The sequence below is a fragment of the Trachypithecus francoisi genome, unplaced genomic scaffold, assembly GCF_009764315.1.
Source record: "Trachypithecus francoisi isolate TF-2019V2 unplaced genomic scaffold, Tfra_2.0 Lachesis_group17, whole genome shotgun sequence".
NCBI classification, from domain to species: Eukaryota; Metazoa; Chordata; class Mammalia; order Primates; family Cercopithecidae; genus Trachypithecus; species Trachypithecus francoisi.
Window position 1 is genome coordinate 45,468,599 of NW_022681462.1, and position 17,075 is coordinate 45,485,673.

Sequence of the window (17,075 nt, forward strand, 5' to 3'; positions counted from 1 at the left end):
GCCGCTTCCCAGAAGATCACAGTGCTATGGGGGAGTGGACAGGTAAGCAGACAATTACACAGAATGACGTAAATGCTATTAAAACATGTTCAAGAAATATAAGGGTTAAGAAAATGCACATACTTTCAGATAGAGGGTGCTTGTGTTAGGAGATGGGGAAGTAAGGTAAGTTTTCTGAAGGGTTTGGTGTCTGAGCTGAGTCACTGAAAGATGAGTAGGGCCACAGGACTTGGAAGATGGCATGTTCAGTTCAGGGAGGGTGAGGATGCACCAGGCAAGGCCAGCATAAGCACTGCCTGGAGGTGTGAGAGGGCATGGTATGTTTACAGAACTACAAGGAATTGAGGTTTTCTGGTGTGTCTAGAGCGGCAAGAGATGGACGATGCCTGGATCATCAAAGGCCTTGTATTTTATGCCAAGGCATTAAATTCAATATTGAAGACTAAAAGGATTAAATAATTTTTATTAGAGGAATGATATGGGTAGATTTCAATTTCAGAAAACTCACAGTACCTTTGGTGTGGAGAACGGAATTGAAGGGGACAGGATGAGGTATGGAGACTCAGGTTTTGGGCTTTTAGCAGCAACTCTAGGAGGAATTACGAGAGCCTGACATACAGCAGTAGCCACAGGGATGAATTCCTCTTGTATTTGAGAGAAATTTGGGAAACAAGATTAATAGGAAGGGGTGATTTGCTGCATAGGAGGGAGACCAGCACTAAGCAGAGAAAGAACTGATTGAGGTTTTATAGGCTCAGAAGTTTCTCTAACTTTGGGGATGTATCCTCCAGAAAAAAGTAATACAAAATTAAGAATTTACATGGTGATGCTGGACACATGGGTCTGGAGAACTATGGATCATAGATGCCTCTGGATGTCATTCGCACGTGGGCGAAGCCACAGGCATAGATGATACTACTCAGGCTGGAGTAGGAAGAGAAAGCTGTGGCAAGCAGTTAGAGGGGGAACAAGCATGATTACTTGCAGGTGGCTAAAAGCAAAACAAACTGGGCAAACAGGTTAGCACAAGGACCTGCCCTCTAGTAGAAAGGAACTGTTACAACAGGTTGTAACAATGTAGAGAGATTGCTATCATCCTGCTTTAGGCACACGTAAAATTGTAGCGAAGATGCAACTGACCACAACTGATTAAATTCAAAATGGCCAAAATCTTGATCTACTGCTGACTCTTTTATCAGAAAATGTATGACACTATTTCCATAAAACTTCCATGGGGAAGCCTCTCACTTTTATCATGCACCTAATGCCATGACCAGATTGGCCACATTTAGTCAAGAAAAGGGTGGCACCCCCTGATTCTGGAAATTGCCTACCCATTTCCCAGAAAATCCTTCCCCTTTTTATAGAATACTCTGTGACTTAATTATGCTTACCCATATAGTGTCTGAGCCCTGACCATGTTGTGCACAGCTCATTCTCTTGAGCGCGCACACACACTCCTCTCCTGAGTGTATGCTTGCTTCTGCTCCACAATAAAGCTTCTATACTTTCAATGTAGTCTCACTTTCAAATTCTTTTGCACTGCAAAGACAAAAACCTGTACTGGGCTACTGACAACAAAGCTTTGGCAAATCTTTGGAAAAGCCTAACGTTTGACTGTGGGAAAATGAAGAGAATCATCCAAAGTAGAGTGAGCAGGAAAGGCTCCAAGGATGTGAAGAAAATGAGGCCAGAGTGCTCTGGAGGCCAACAGGAAGGGAGTCTCCAGAATCCTGCAAGTGATGCATTTTCAGGTTTGCTACCATTTGCAACAGACAACCTACCTGCTTTCATGATGTAAAGAGGGCTTAAATGCAATTTGCAAATATCTTCAGAGAAGAAGCACAGTCTCTACAGTCTATACTGAGTTACGAGTGACTGATACCAGCTCTTCATTAGAAGGTTGTTCTTTCTTCCATTTGCCATGAACTACAGGGGTCAAAAGAAGGGTTGGCACTATCCTAGCTCCCTGTTCGTTCTTCCAAATCAGCACTCTTTTATACCCCTTTGTAACATATCCCATTTCAATGCATACATTAGGTAGAAGGTATGCATGCAGTCTTCCACCTCCTCATTGGTGGGTGCCATTTTGACTCCTGGTCAAAATCCTCATTCATGAATGATATTGACTTCCTTAAAGTCATCATGCTGAATGGCTTCTATAGCATTGAATAAACTCTGTACTATTTCCTTCACAGTGACTTCACTTCTGTTCTGCGGCTGACATTGGAACTTCTCTTTTTGTAGCTGTGGTCCCTTATGTTTCCATTCTATTATGTAAAAAACAGAAACTGATCAGGCACGTGGCTTCTGAGCATACTTTATTGAAACTCTGGTCTCCCTCGCTGGTCTCAGCCTGGCCTCTGGACCTGGTTACTGTCCACAGCACCATCCCTTATTCTCCTTGTTCCATTCCCCATATCACTAAGCAAAATAAGAAAATACTGCAGTTATTAGTAAGAAACTGTGTCAAATCCTCCTACACTACTCCTTTCCAGGTGCCCAGCAGGTACTTTCTCATTACAGACACACACAGGAACCAGGCAGGAAATGATTACTAGGTGGTGGGGAATGGTCTTCACTGGAGGGCTGGATTTTATCCAGTGTCATTCAAATGTGAACCCTTTCAAAGACCATTTAGGTGAAACAGAACCAGCTGGATATGATTTGTGGCTTTTACTTTCATCCCTTGTATCTTCGGCATCTGCAAATAAAAATATATATAAGTTAAATTTTGTTAGGTATTTGGAACATCGGTCCATAGTAAGTGCTGTATGGATGTATACAGAAATACATCTACTCTATAGAATTTCTTTAACCTATTGGAAAAATATGCTCTTGGCTCTCTGGCCTCTCCTCACAGGAACCCAAATCATTCCAGAATGCCTCTGGGCATAGTAACTAGGATAATAGCTCAGGAAGGACCTGGGAAGTATCCAGTTCAACCTCCTCCATCTAACAGAGACAGAAACTGAAATCAGAGAGGGTAAACCACTACAAATCATCCTCTGATTGTGGTCCCTCGAGTTTCCCATATCACGGGAAAAAGATAAGATAATAGATCTAAGGCTTCTGAAGGGGCTGTAGCCATGTATTCAGCATTCATTTAATGAGAATACAATTCCAGTGGCTCTGGTAGAAGTCTGCCTTAAAATGAGTTTACAGTTTTGGAGATGGTGCAGAACATGTCTGAGGCATATATAAAACAAGAAGAGGCTAGGGCAGAATGTCTAATTCCAGGGAGCATGAGGCTACTGACCTTGCAGCATGAACAGAGCTGATGAGTGAAGGCAGTGAGATCACCAAGACTGTCACTTCGGAAGGGGCCCAGAGCCCAGCTGTGCTGCATGTGGATACAAAACTCGTGTACAGATATTCAGCCAGCATGCACCAACTGTGGGTGAAAGAAATTACTTTCACTGTGTTTCTGACCCACCTGCTCTCTGTGGCTTTGTCCACAGGAGGAGGAAGAAAGTGGTTTCTGGTCCCTGGCACTGTTTAGTGCTGGGGGGATTATGGCGAAGCCCTCAGTAGAGAAGTAGCTGGTTTAGTAGGAGACCAAAGCTGCACTGCTTTCGACTTTGCTGCCACAGGACATCAGGTCCCAACCCTCAGTGTAATCAGACAGTGGGAAAGAACATAAGTACCTAGTAGCCTTGGATGTTTAGGAAGACACGTTTATGTGCATATTTATATTTGATATTTGTATTAATACATAAGGGGGTCCTTGCTAACCACTTCTCACAATTTTCTTCTACTCTGAAGATCCACAAACTGGCTGAGCACAGTGGCTCATGCCTGTGATCCCAGCACTTTGGGAGGCCTTGACGGGCAGATTACCAGAGCTCAGGAGTTTGAGACCAGCCTGGGCAACATGGAAAAATCCCGTCTCTACTAAACACACACACAAACACACACAATTATTGTGGCATTGTGGCACATGCCTCTAATCCCAGCTACTTGGGAGGCTGAGGCAGGAGAATCCCTTGAACCCGGGAGGCAGATGTTTCAGTGAGCTGAGATTGTGCCATTGCATACTAGCCTGGGCAACAGACAGAGCGAGACTCTAACATTAATAAATAAATAAATATCCACAAACAATTGTATTATTTCTGATAAAATGACTATTTCTATTTCTGGGTAGACAGCCAGAATTTTCTGTAACTTTTTGTCTTTCTATCTGACTTTTAACAGAGCCAATGCCCTCTTGAAATATAAAAATGACCATCTCAGTGTTTTGTACATTCTCTGCTTCTTCTATCTTGTCCTCCTTCATTCCAGGGCGAAAGGAGAAAGATTAAGCTGGACATATCCCTGCTGTCTTTTCCAGTTAAAAAAAAGATAACTTGCTTTCCTAAAACCCTAAAAGCCAGAAACTGGGTGTGATTTTTTCTTGCTGGTATGGGTTGCACATATAATCTACCATAGTGTTGAATTATTGATGCTGTATTTCTGTTTTTCATAATTTTGTAATACACCCTGTAAACTTGGTTTCACTGTGGGCTTTCATCCTGATTTCACATTTTATTTTAGCCCATGACAACAATTAATAATTTAGTCTTCAATTACATGTTATCCGTCTCCTTGGGAGATTTTCAAGGCAACACTGATTGAAATGAAATTCTCTCCATATTCCTGGATGTTTATTATGGAAAGATACAGCTGCACTATTTTTCTGAAGTGTTACATATGAGCCATACATCAATATGGTTACCCAGCATGCACATATGTTAATGTGGAAATTTAGTAGAGGTTATTTTTCACCTACTGGTTTTAGTAAGGTTATTATAATAAAGGTGGCCAAAGGGATTTGTGAGAAGACATGCTATTTAGGAGACTTCCACAATGAATTTTGCAGTGCCAAGGAAAGCACCCTCTGTAATGTAAAGTAAATTGATTTAAGAGAGAATTGTGTGCAAGCTCATCTCAAGAGGTGGGAATGGTTGACAGAAATAACTGAACATTTTTGTTATTTCTAATTGCTAGAGTGAATGATAGGTAATGGAGGTGGGGAATTGGGAAGTTTTATTCTTTTCTTCACTATAGTAAGTAGATTGCAGGAAAAATATGTTTCTTTTATTTTGGAAAGGGAATTAAGGCTTCTAAACTTAATGTATCACAACCTGACAGTTTTGCAAAAAAACAGCTTAAATTATTAAAATTTCCTATATTGGATTTATAGATGCCAAGGAGTCACTAATAACTTCTTCTCTTTAACATCTACTCAAGTGGTCTTTATGTAGTTCTGAAAACAATAAGGGAATCACAAGTATTGGTGACTGTATTCTAGTAGAATTGTGCCTACTGGAGGATTCTAGTGCCAAAAAGGTAAGCAGGAGGATTTCTTTGTATAGGATAGCCTGCTGGGCTGACTCACAAATGAACACAGCTCCATCAGAACTGACTGTGCTGCAATAATAACTTTGACCTTTCTATCCCTAAAGTATCATCAAGTATGAGGCTCAGAACAGGCAGAAAATGCCGTTCCAGCCATTGTTCTGGTTAGTTGGTATTCATATTAATGCAGATGCATTTGCATATGTTTCAGCCAGGAAAGTACCATGTGTTGTGAAATCATAGCATTTTGTTATAGTCCTTTGAGAGTGAGGAGGCATTATTAGGAAAGCGCCTGTGTTTCTGGACCTTCACCAATGCTGGGCACTAAATACATGGTATTTCTTTGATGCATAAACAAGTGCAAGGCACTTCAAACTCCGGGTATCACTTCATATATATTGGCAACATCTCACACTATTTTCCCCCGCTGCACTAGAAGTATTTTTTCCAAGCCAATCTCTTAGACTTTTCAGACTGCCTAATTGCCTGCTCTGTCTCATGGCTTTTGCTTCATCCTCTCCAAGTCGCCCTGCACTGTTGGAATGGTTATGCCATATTGTGGTTTAGGTCTCCTCTGCGCATCCCTTCTTCTATTTCAGGGTTTTTCCTTCTGCTCTGGAATAACAAAGGCCTAGAATTCATCTGTCCCTGGGAACACCACCATTAGCTTTATGCTTTTGCACTTCCAAGTCTTGTTGTTCTTAGAGGCATTGGACCCAGAGCTATTAGAAATGGAAGGTGCCTGCAAGATGCTTCTGTTAAATATCTTCGGTATTCAGAAGAGTAAATGGAGGGGTAAAGTCACACAGATGGCAAAGAGCAGTGCTGGAATGCAAAGAAGTTCCCTGACCCCCATGAGCTGCCCTGGAGAGTGCTTTGACAAAGCTGGGGTCAGGGGGTGCATCCTTAGCACTTGGGCTGTCTCTACAGGGCCTTATCCCAAACAAAACCCTAATAGCCCTGTGGGGAGGGTGTGGCGGGCTGAAGAGAAGAATGAATAAAGTAGTGGAGGTGGGGAAGGGAGGAGAGAGATGGAAATGTCCTGTAAAAAAAAAAAGGAGGGAAGTCTAAAAGCACAACTGCATGCATCCAGATTGCTGGTATTTCCCATGTGCAGGTAGTGCCCAGAGGCTGTGATGACAATGGTATACTGCCTGAGCTCCAGTCATGTCTCCATTGCTATTTAGAATGAGCTGCAGAGGAGGTTCTGGTCACTGTTCCATATAACCCTGATTTTTTTTTTTCCCTTATCTGTTTTTAATTTCAGAAAAAAAAAGTTTTAACATGGAGATTATGGCTTCCACTGAGCTGGGATTTAGTATTTTGAAACATATAAAAAAGATTTCTAAAATCGAAAGATGTATACTTTTTCCTTTTTTCATCTGGAGTCAACTGAATATTCAACTTTTCCATTGAACAAACAACTGTGCCCCTGACTTTTTTCAGGCATTAAACAATAAAATAACAAATACGCAAAGAAATGTACTTTTAAAACTTTTAACGTACAGCAAAAGATTCTACTGGCTAATAATGCTACCTGCCTGAAACTTTATATTCTGATATTTTTTCTTAATAAAATATTTTTTAAAGTTTTCCCTATTTTCTTTCTTACAATTTAGGTATCCAGCATGATATGTTTGTCTGCCTTGTTCATTAAGATCTTTATTAGGATTTTAATTGTTTTTATGAGAATATATCAGAAAAATAATTTGAATAAATTTATATACACTATGACAATGCATCATACATCTTAAAAACCTGGTCTGAGTGGTTTAACTTCCATTCATCTGCAGGTCTCATATGTCAGATTATTTTACTTATCTTTTATTGGGCAGATGTTGCTACTCAGGGAGAAAAAAAAGAAAAAAAATGTGCATTGGGTAAGTGTCCTCTAGTGATGTCAAAGTACTTTATCTGGATTTAAGGATCTGGCTTTCAGAGCTCAGATATCTTGTACAGTATTAGTCCTGCTATAAATTTAAAATTTTTTATTTGAAAGATATTGAAATCCTTACTTACCAAGAGGATTTTAGATATCCCTCTGTGTAGGAATGAATAGTAACAGGATGCATGGTAACTGACGGATTTTAGGATGTATCTGACAAGTCTTCTTCGTTTAAACCCAATGAATGGTGTAACTTTAATGGTAAAGCTTTAGCTAATTCCATGCTGCATACTGAATTGCCTTCAACATTTTCTTCTTCAATTAAGAAAATAAACACACATCTAAAGAAAGAAGTAGCCCACATAAAGGAACTAGCACTACACTGAAGTGAGACAAGCGAGTTTGAGATTCTTCTCTGCTGCATCCAGCAATAGTATCTTGAGCAGTTTTCTTTGTTTGAGCTTGTGCAATACTCTTGAGTCCTTTTCTGAACTGAAAACAGGGTGATTTGTCTGATGTGTAAGTGGAAAGAGTTTGAGGAAATAACTTAGCTGGCCTACCTTAGGACCATGACCGTTTCTTCTCTTCAGCACTGAAAACCTTAGAGCTTGTGTCCCGGAAGTAACAAGCTACTAAGCTTGTGATAAGGTGCTGTGCAACAACAGGGAAGTGATACAATAGCTTTGTGATTAAATTAGATTTGATCTGACATTTTGGAGTGATTGGAACATGCATTTTTGCTTTTGAGTCAATGGCCACAGTACTTTTTATTAAAAAGTCAGGGCTATAGGACTAAACACTGGGAAAAAATCATGGACTATCTTAGGTCATAAAAAAAAAATGCCAGAAATATTTTATTTCTTAAAACACTCTCAAGTGATAAACAGAGATGTTTTTATACCTGTTGTAGGACAAGAAGAGTCTGAAGTCATTTCTTAGTCTAACTACAGTCCACATCCATGAGAATCTGAGGGGTGGTACATAAAAATATGCACATATAATTATAGCAAAGAAAGTTTTGAGTGGAGTGGACAGTGTAACTTTCTCCAGTATGGTTGAAATCTACTTGCTTGCATTTGACAAAAACAAACTATCATGGAGAATTGAAAACATAGTAGTAGATGATACTGCTTTTATCCTGCTCCAGGCTTTGTTATTTTATCTCGCACTGCTTACACTTCTTTCTGAAACTACTATTAATCAACCATTGCACAAAGGGAAAGTTGTTCCCCTATCCATGAATATATCATTATCCTAATTTAGGTGCCATATATTGAATTTATAATGTAAGGTATAAATATGAATTTTGCAATAATCAATCAAATAGGAAGAATAATTTACACCACAAAAGATAGAACTGTGTTATTTTAATATCTGAATATTCAAGTTTTTGATAGAAATTGCACTTTCTTAGAATTTGTCAAATTTATGCATATAAGCATACATTGAATTTTCATTTAAATTTTTATATACCTTATAAAACCAAAATTAGAGCACCATAATTGGATAACAAATTCAATTTGTATGTTGTCAAAACTAGTGGATTTTAGAATGTTAGTTATTATTATTGTAGTTATAATTACTCTTGGAAGACCCAGAGGTCAACAAATATGGCACAAAGAATCTGAGTATGCTAGAAAATTTAAATCTATGTTAATTATGAATGACACATTTATTTTATCTCTTGTCTTTACCTCACACCTTTAAATGCCATGATTTTTCTAAGTTTTCATCATCCAAAATACCAGTTGTTACGCCTTTTCAGATACTTCACTTATTGTGTAAATAATTATTGAGAACTCTCCATCCCAATCTCTGTGCACGCACACACACACACACACACACACACACACACAGGGAGAGAGAGAGAGAGAGAGACATTTATTTCTGAGCCATTTGAGGATGATTTACATACCCATGGCTTTAATCTCTAAGTACTTCAAGGTATATTTCCTAAGAAAGTCATATTATCTTAAAATTAGCACAGGTATCAATGCTAGTAAATTTTACATTTACATATTTTAATTAATCTACCACTTACATTCGAAGTTTACCCTTTGTAAGCATTTCCTCCCCGTATAGGTTTGTGTGGAACTGGGGCTGCATTTAGTTATGTCTGTTTGGCCTCCTTTTATCTGGAACATTTCCATACCCTTTTATTTTTGCCTTTTAAAACATTGATTTTTTAAAAAATAATTTTTTAAATATAATATTCTCACTTTGAGTTTGATAGATCCTTGGGATTAGATATAGGTTTTGCTTTTTTTGCCATGAATACTGTATAGCTGGTTGTGTCATTTTCAGAGTCTCTTATCTAGAATCACGTGATGTCTATTTGTCCCTTTTTGGATGATGTTAATTTTGGCCCACTGGTGTGATGGTCAGTTTCATGCATCAGCTTGACTAGGCTACAGTCCCTGGCTATTCAGTCAAAACTAATCTAGGTGTTACACTAGAGGTACTATATATATATATATATGGCTAAAGTTGACTTTCAGTAAGTGAGACTCCCAAATAATCTTAGTGGCTTCATTCAATCGGTGGAAAGAACTTACAAGCTGAGCTAAGGCTTCCCTGAAGGAATAGTTGTTCTTCCTGTGAACAGAAGCTTTGGCTCATGCCTGAGAGTTTCAGCTGCCCTTCTTGATGGCCTGCAGTATGGACTTCTGTACTCATCCCTCACCATTGTATAAGCCAACTGCCTGCAATAAATCTCTTTATATATGTCTCCAACTGTTTCTTTTTGTTTTTTCTGGTTCAACCCTAACTGCTAAAGATTCAAATCTGCATTGGTTTCCTATTTCCGTCATGACAAATTACCCTAAATTTAATGGTTTAAAGCAACAGAAATTTATTATTTTAGAGTTCTGGAGTCCAAAAGTCTCAAGTGTGTTGGCAGGGCTGCATTTCTCTGAAAGCTCTAAGGAAGATGTCATTTTCTTGCTTTTTATACTTGTAGAGACTGCCTGCATTCCTTGACTCGTGGTCCCCCAGAATTCTGACCTCTCCTTCCTTTGTCAGTCTCCTTTTGAATCTTAACGCTGCTGATTCCCTTACAAACACTTTTGTGACTGTGTTGGGCAGACCTTGATAATCCAGGAAGATCTCCCCGTCTCAAAGTCTTTAATTAAATCATATCAGCAAAGCATTTTTTGCCATGTAAATTGACATATTCACAGATCTGGGGGATTAGGAGGGAGTCATCATTGGAGAGAGCCATCACTTTGCTCATCCCAGCCTGGCCCTCCGACTCCCAAAGATTCACATCTATCCCATATGCAAAGTGCATTCACCCCATTTCAAGGTCCCGCAAAAATCTGAATTCATTATGCTATCACCCATCAAATAAAAATTTCATGTAAGTGTCATTAACTCAAAACTCCCAAATCTCGTTATTTAAATCATCTGCATTTGGTATGGGTGAGGCTCTGTGTGTAATCCATCGTGGGGCAAAATTTCTCTTCATTTGCAGACCTGTAAAGCTAGAAAACAAATTGTCTGCATCTATGATGTAATAGTGAGATAGGCATAATAGAACAATTACAGATATTTTTATTCAGAAAGATAGGAAACAAAAAGAAATAACGAATTCTCAGCCCCAAGCAATTCTAATATCCAGTCAGGCAAATGATGCTGGCTTTCAAGGACTGGAAGCAATCCTCTGTGGTTCATGACTCCACTCTTTGGACTTATGGCTCTGTCCTTGGAGTCATTTTAATTTCATGAGGGTTAGCATATTCTGACTGCTGAATAGTTTAACCAATAAGTTTCCAGTGTGTAGAATTTTGGTTGTCCAACATTCTTCCTCCATGTTATACTCTTTATGTCCCTTTCATTTTGAGCTCCCAATGTTTCTGTTGGTATCATATCTGATGGATAGTGTGGGTCTCCTGTATATGTCTCAGGATTCACCCTACTAGATAAAACATTCCTTCACAGATTTTACCTGAATAATTCCATCTCTACTTTTATCTTCTGACTTAGGTGGCTGAAAGGATCCATAAATAACATGCCAATGTTTTCAAAGAATCCTCTTTGTGTCTAAATACTCTGACCTTTTCATTCTTCTGACACACCAAGCTGTTTAGCCATGCCTTGGCTTTCTCTCCAGGGCATGCTTTCCTGAGAGTAAATTTCCTCATTTTAAGGACTTTTGATATTTGGAATGTCTAAAAATGACCCATCTATCTAGTTCTGCTTCCTTGCAGCTTAACAGTTTTCTGCTCAATCTTTTTTTCTCCTAACATTTTACTATAAGAAGCAAAAAGAAACCACTCTGCACCTTCAATACTGTGGATGAAAATATTTTCAGTTAATATCCAAGTTCATCATTTATACGTTGTACTTTTCATGTGACCATAGTTGCATTTTCTCACTCTGCTAGGAATGCTGAAGGCATGAGCCTTCAGCATTCCTAGCAGTTTAATCTGTCCTTCTTGTTGGTGTCATCTTTTGGGAGGGGAAAGGAGTGAGCAGATGAAAAACCAAGATTCATTATTTTCTCCAGACCTAAAATCTTCCATCTCTCTTTCATATTTTATGTAATTTCTTTAAATGTTTCTTCTCCTCTTACTCTTATTGGAATTGAGAAGAATTATCAAATTATGGGAATAATTTGATTCTTATCCAATAATTTAATCAATTTATTCTAATAATTTTAATCTTAGCAAGTTTATTTAGTCCTTGTTTTTCCCCTTAATATGATAATTAAATATCGAATTGTCTTTTAATTTTCAACTTGCTTTCTTCATTCTGAATTTTTTCTTCTTATATTTTTGTTTTATCACCTGGAGTTTGAATCTGCATTCTTAAATTCTGCTATATCTTAAAGCATTGGTAGGTTTTATTCCATTCCATGGATAATGTTTTCTTCCAGAATGAGTTCTTCTTAGTTCCTAACTTCTTTTATCTTTCTCCCTCTCTCTCTCTCCTTCTTTCCTTCATTTTTTCTTGCTTACATTATTATGTCTCTTTTATTTGCTTACCTAGTTGCCATGCTAATTATGATCATCTTGTTGACGTTATAATTGTCAGCTGTCTCTGGATTCTTACTTTTCAGTGATATAGTATAGGTGAATACTCCTTGGCACTCTTCTTGCATCTTCTGCTGTGGTTTGTCTTTTCTTCTGAGTATGCTAGATATTGTCTATCGATACTTAATACCATCTCAAATCCTTTAAACTCTAATTTGTATTCTAATGGCTAGAAACCTGAAACCTGTATTTTACATATTCTTTTGACATTTCTGGCCTACGTTTTCACCAGTAAGAAGCACTTGAAAGATATTTGGAAGATGAAAGAGAAAGGGAAGCCATTATTTCCTGTTGGCAGCAGCAGTGGCTCCTGGATCCATCGACCCATAGGCAGATGATGGATTTGAGGTATGCAGTTATTTCTTAGTAAGTTCCTTTGTTCTTTGATACTACAGGTAGTTAAAATACTTAGATTTTTTTCTTGAATAATTGTTGATATACTCAAGCCACATTTTGAGGGTTAATGTAGTTTTATGAAACCCATGGGATGAGAACATGGTGTAGCAATGTCAGATAATACTAAGTGACATCTTTGCTGGACATTTGGGCTCCATCTCTTTGGAGAAGCTACTAAATATTCTGAGGTTAGGACTACTTCCTTTAGCCAGGGGTGTACACAACTTCTCTGAACATCAGTCATGCTAATTTTGATTTAAGAAATGTTTTATTAGTCTCAGAATTAATGCATCTAGGTTAACAATGTAAAAATGTCCAAGATGACATATTTGGAACTTGCTATTAATAAAAAGTGGGTCTTATGTGGCTGTTCCTTGTGACATTATCTGATTGAGAACATTTGACTGAGGATCTGACTCAACATAAAAGTCCTAAACCCTTTTGACTGCCTCTCCCTTTGGCTGACATGGGGAAACAAAGCTATTTCAACACTAATTGGAACACCAAGTTCGTCTTGGATTTCTAAGTCAATGTAGGTATAAATCTAATTAAAATGACAAATGGGATTAATAGAGCTCACCTGGGTCCCTCAGAGGCTGCCATGATCAAGGGAACATTGGACACCAGCATTGCAGTGAGTAAGGAGGGTTCAACCTAACTGGCAACCAAACTCACAAGATCCAGTCGGCTCTCCTCTAATACGGCACATACTGAGAGCCTTACAGGAACATACAGTAGGGAACACTGTCCACACTGCGTCTTGTCTCATAGCACAATAGCTACCAAGTTACCAGAATTTTAAATGCCCTCTCCCATAAGGAGCAAGTGTACTTGCTGCAAATGAGAGCCAACGTGTGCTTGCCAAGTTGACAGAGAGAATTTCCACCATATTTATCCTATTCTGTAACATGTGCCCAGGGCTCACTTGCCAACTCACAGCTTCCCAAGCTCAGGTGCCATCCTACAGGAAAAAAAAAATGTTCACAACAAACAAGGCAGACATGCTTTCCATATTTTCCTTAGCCTTGTTTTCAGGCATTACTATAAAAAGACAGACCATTCCAGGCCTGATATTAACCCTTTTCCCAGAATTAGATAGATTTTTCCAGGAAGACAAGCCAAGATTTCCATCTGAAGGCTGATTCAGAACCTAAATAAAGTGAGGAGGAAATACTGGATGTATCTTTCTCTATCTGCTTCAGGTTATAACTCCATGGCTGCAAGGAGTCTAGATGCTCCTAGGATGAGCCAAGACAACACCATTTTGGCAGAATTCTTACCTGCATTCTATAACTCTAAGCAGAGATTGCCACTTACAATCTAGAATCTGTCATGTGTAGGTGACAATGGGTTTAACTGACTTTGCTTCAGAATAAGATGATGTCTTCTTGCAATAGATGAAATTCGAATTGTGATTTTTTTTTTCCTCTGGCCCCTCATCAAAAAAGCAACATAAAAAGACAATATTCGGCCGGGCGCGGTGGCTCAAGCCTGTAATCCCAGCACTTTGGGAGGCCGAGACGGGCGGATCACGAGGTCAGGAGATCGAGACCATCCTGGCTAAAACGGCGAAACCCCGTCTCTACTAAAAAAAAAAAAAATACAAGAAACTAGCCGGGCGAGGTGGCGGGCGCCTGTAGTCCCAGCTACTCTGGAGGTTGAGGCAGGAGAATGGCGTAAACCCGGGAGGCGGAGCTTGCAGTGAGCTGAGATCTGGCCACTGCACTCCAGCCCGGGAGATAGAGCGAGACTCCGTCTCAAAAAAATAAAAATAAAAAAATAAAAAGACAATACTCTGCTTGATTCTTTCATATCACATGCAACTGATGAATTAATCAGAAGAAATGCTCTTGAGCTGTCTGTCTCCTGGTTCTTTATCCTACTCCTGGCTGGGCTCTTTGCTGATATTTCATTAGCGCTGATGAGCCTGGGGTGGAAAGGTGCTTCTCTCTTTGTTCCTGAGAGAATGTCATCTTGGCCATCTCATACTTTCAATCACCACTAATAGCTGTTTTGGCACAAATTCAGAGTAGGTTCAGTGGGGGGCAGAGGAAATATTTTGCATTAGCTGGATTATTTTAAATTTTCAACCCTGCAATGTTCCTGTAGGACAAAATAGGTGGTGCCAAGAAAGACAGCTTGCTTTCCCTAGAGCCCACAGGAAAGGGTGCCTGCAATGCTAAGCCATGCTGAATCCCTGGCCCTCCATCGGATGCTGCGCTTCACAGGCTTAAATTCAGTCAATGGAAATAGCAACTGCAACTGTGATGTGTTTGCTTTGTGGCCAGTATAATGATCTCCTGGTGATTGATTACAGGGGTTGACTAAAGAAAAAAAAGGGAAAAAGCCAAGAGTGAGTTTTCAGGACTCCTCTTAGATGTAACATAATAAACTTAACTGCTTCAGTGCTGAGTTGCTGTAGGTCTCCCAGCAGTATACTAAGAAAAATGTGTGTTGTTGGTTAATATGAAAAAGACTGAGAATAGATATAGGTTGGGCTGGCACATTCCTACGTAACCAGATTTGAGGAGCTTACCTCCCCCAGGGACAGATTTGGGACTGAAAGGGAAACATCTGGGGTTGACAGGGACCTGGGCTCAGGCTGGTTCTTATTAGTTTGAAGGAATTGAAAACAACAGACACTCTGAAACAGCCCCAAAGGTGGGCATTTTGCCTAGATGCAGTATAGCACAAGAGTTGAAAGGATAAACTTTGGAGTCTGGCTTTAAAGCCTAGATCCACCAGTTGTGCATATTTGGGTATATTGTTCAACATTTCTGAAGCTCAGTTTCATCAATCAGAATTGAGAAAATAATATCCTCAGTTTGATAGGGTTATTTTAAGGAGTTAATATGATAATGTGATAAATGTGATAATGTGTGTATGTGTGTGTATGGTGTATATGTGGGTATGTGCATGCATGTGTGTGCACGTGTGTATGTGCATGCATGTGTGTGTGTGGGTGTGTGCATGTATGCATATAATGAATGATATCTAGCATGAACTTAATTGTTCAATAATTGATAGCCAGTATTATCTGTCAATCCAGACACTGTTTAAAATATCTCAGCTTCTTCCAAGACAGCTTTAGTTTTATAACAGACTCTTGGTTTTCTTACTGACTACACACTTGATGAAAGCCAAGTTCTCCTAGAAAAGGATGTCCTTGATAAGGGGCATGGGTCACCCCAGATTCACAGGGACCTTCTGGTATGTGCCTTCCTATTCATTGTTTGAGTGATTGTCTTCCGTACTCACCAGGCAGGGAGAGACGAGGGACCTTGAGATCTTAATATACAGTTATCTTTACATATCTGCATAAACATAACACATTACCATTAGTGCTTTAGTTTCCTTTTCCTTTTTTTTTTCTTTTTTTTCCTTTTTATTTTTGAGACGCTCTCCCTCTGTTGCTGAGGCTGGAGTACAGTGCCTCAATCTCTGCTCACTGTAACCTTTGCCTCCTAGTCTCAAGCAATCCTCTTGCCTCAGCCCCCTGAGTAGCGCCTGCACCACCACACCCGGCTTTTTTTATGTATTCATTTATTTATTTGTATTTTTTATAGAGTTGGAGTTTCGCCATGCTGCCAAGGCTGGTCTCAAACTCCTAGGTTCAAGCTATTCACCCATCTCAGCCTCCCAAAGTGCTGGGATTACAGACATGAGCCACCACGCTCAGTTCCTCAGGTTTTTAATCAAATCTTTTCTCTTAGACATGAAAACATACATTTTGAAGGGAGTGGAAAGGGATCGCACTTACAGACACTTCGTAGATTTGGGCTTGGGAGATCAGACTGACAGGCTGGTTTTTTACTTCCGGGTTTGATGCCAGTTGGGAGCTGGCTCCGTGTTAGACACTGCATGTCAGATGGAGAGACTACTTCTAAGCGCACATAATTTCCACCTTTCAGACATTCTGAAACCTAAGTCAAAATGTCTCAATTATGACATTACTTGACCCTAAGTCAAAATGTCTCAATTATGTATCAAGAAATATTAGGCTTGCACATTTGCATCTCAAAAATCAGCTGGTGTTCAAGGAAAGCACTCTGGGCAGCCTACAGCCCTTCCCACTGCTCTTGCCCCCACATTCCACCTTCCTCATCTCTACCTTGCTGTCAGCTCTTGGTCCAGAGTCACTCACTCTGGTTTGGTGGTTGTTTGTTCTCTCTCAAAAGCCTGAGCCTTCTCCTGCAGGCTTAAGTTCTGTCCATCCATTTGGCTATAGGCATCTTCTGCCTTGACCAGGAATGCTCCATCTTAACCCACCAGAACCAACCCTGGCTCCAGCCCCTGGCCAATCAGGCCAGTCTTGTTACTCTCCTGGGTGCCGGAGAACAACAGAGAACAGAACGTGAAAAGAGTACAGATCTAGTCGGTGGAGCGTTAAACTGAGGCTACCTTTTCATGGAAATACGGTACAT

At 39.6% G+C, this 17,075-nt stretch overlaps 1 long non-coding RNA gene across 2 annotated transcripts in view; it reads left to right on the top strand.

Moving 5' to 3' along the window:
- The window catches only part of LOC117062251, a 193,517-nt gene that overhangs the window by 83,995 nt on the left and 92,447 nt on the right, over window positions 1-17,075 (top strand). The window lies entirely within an intron of this gene.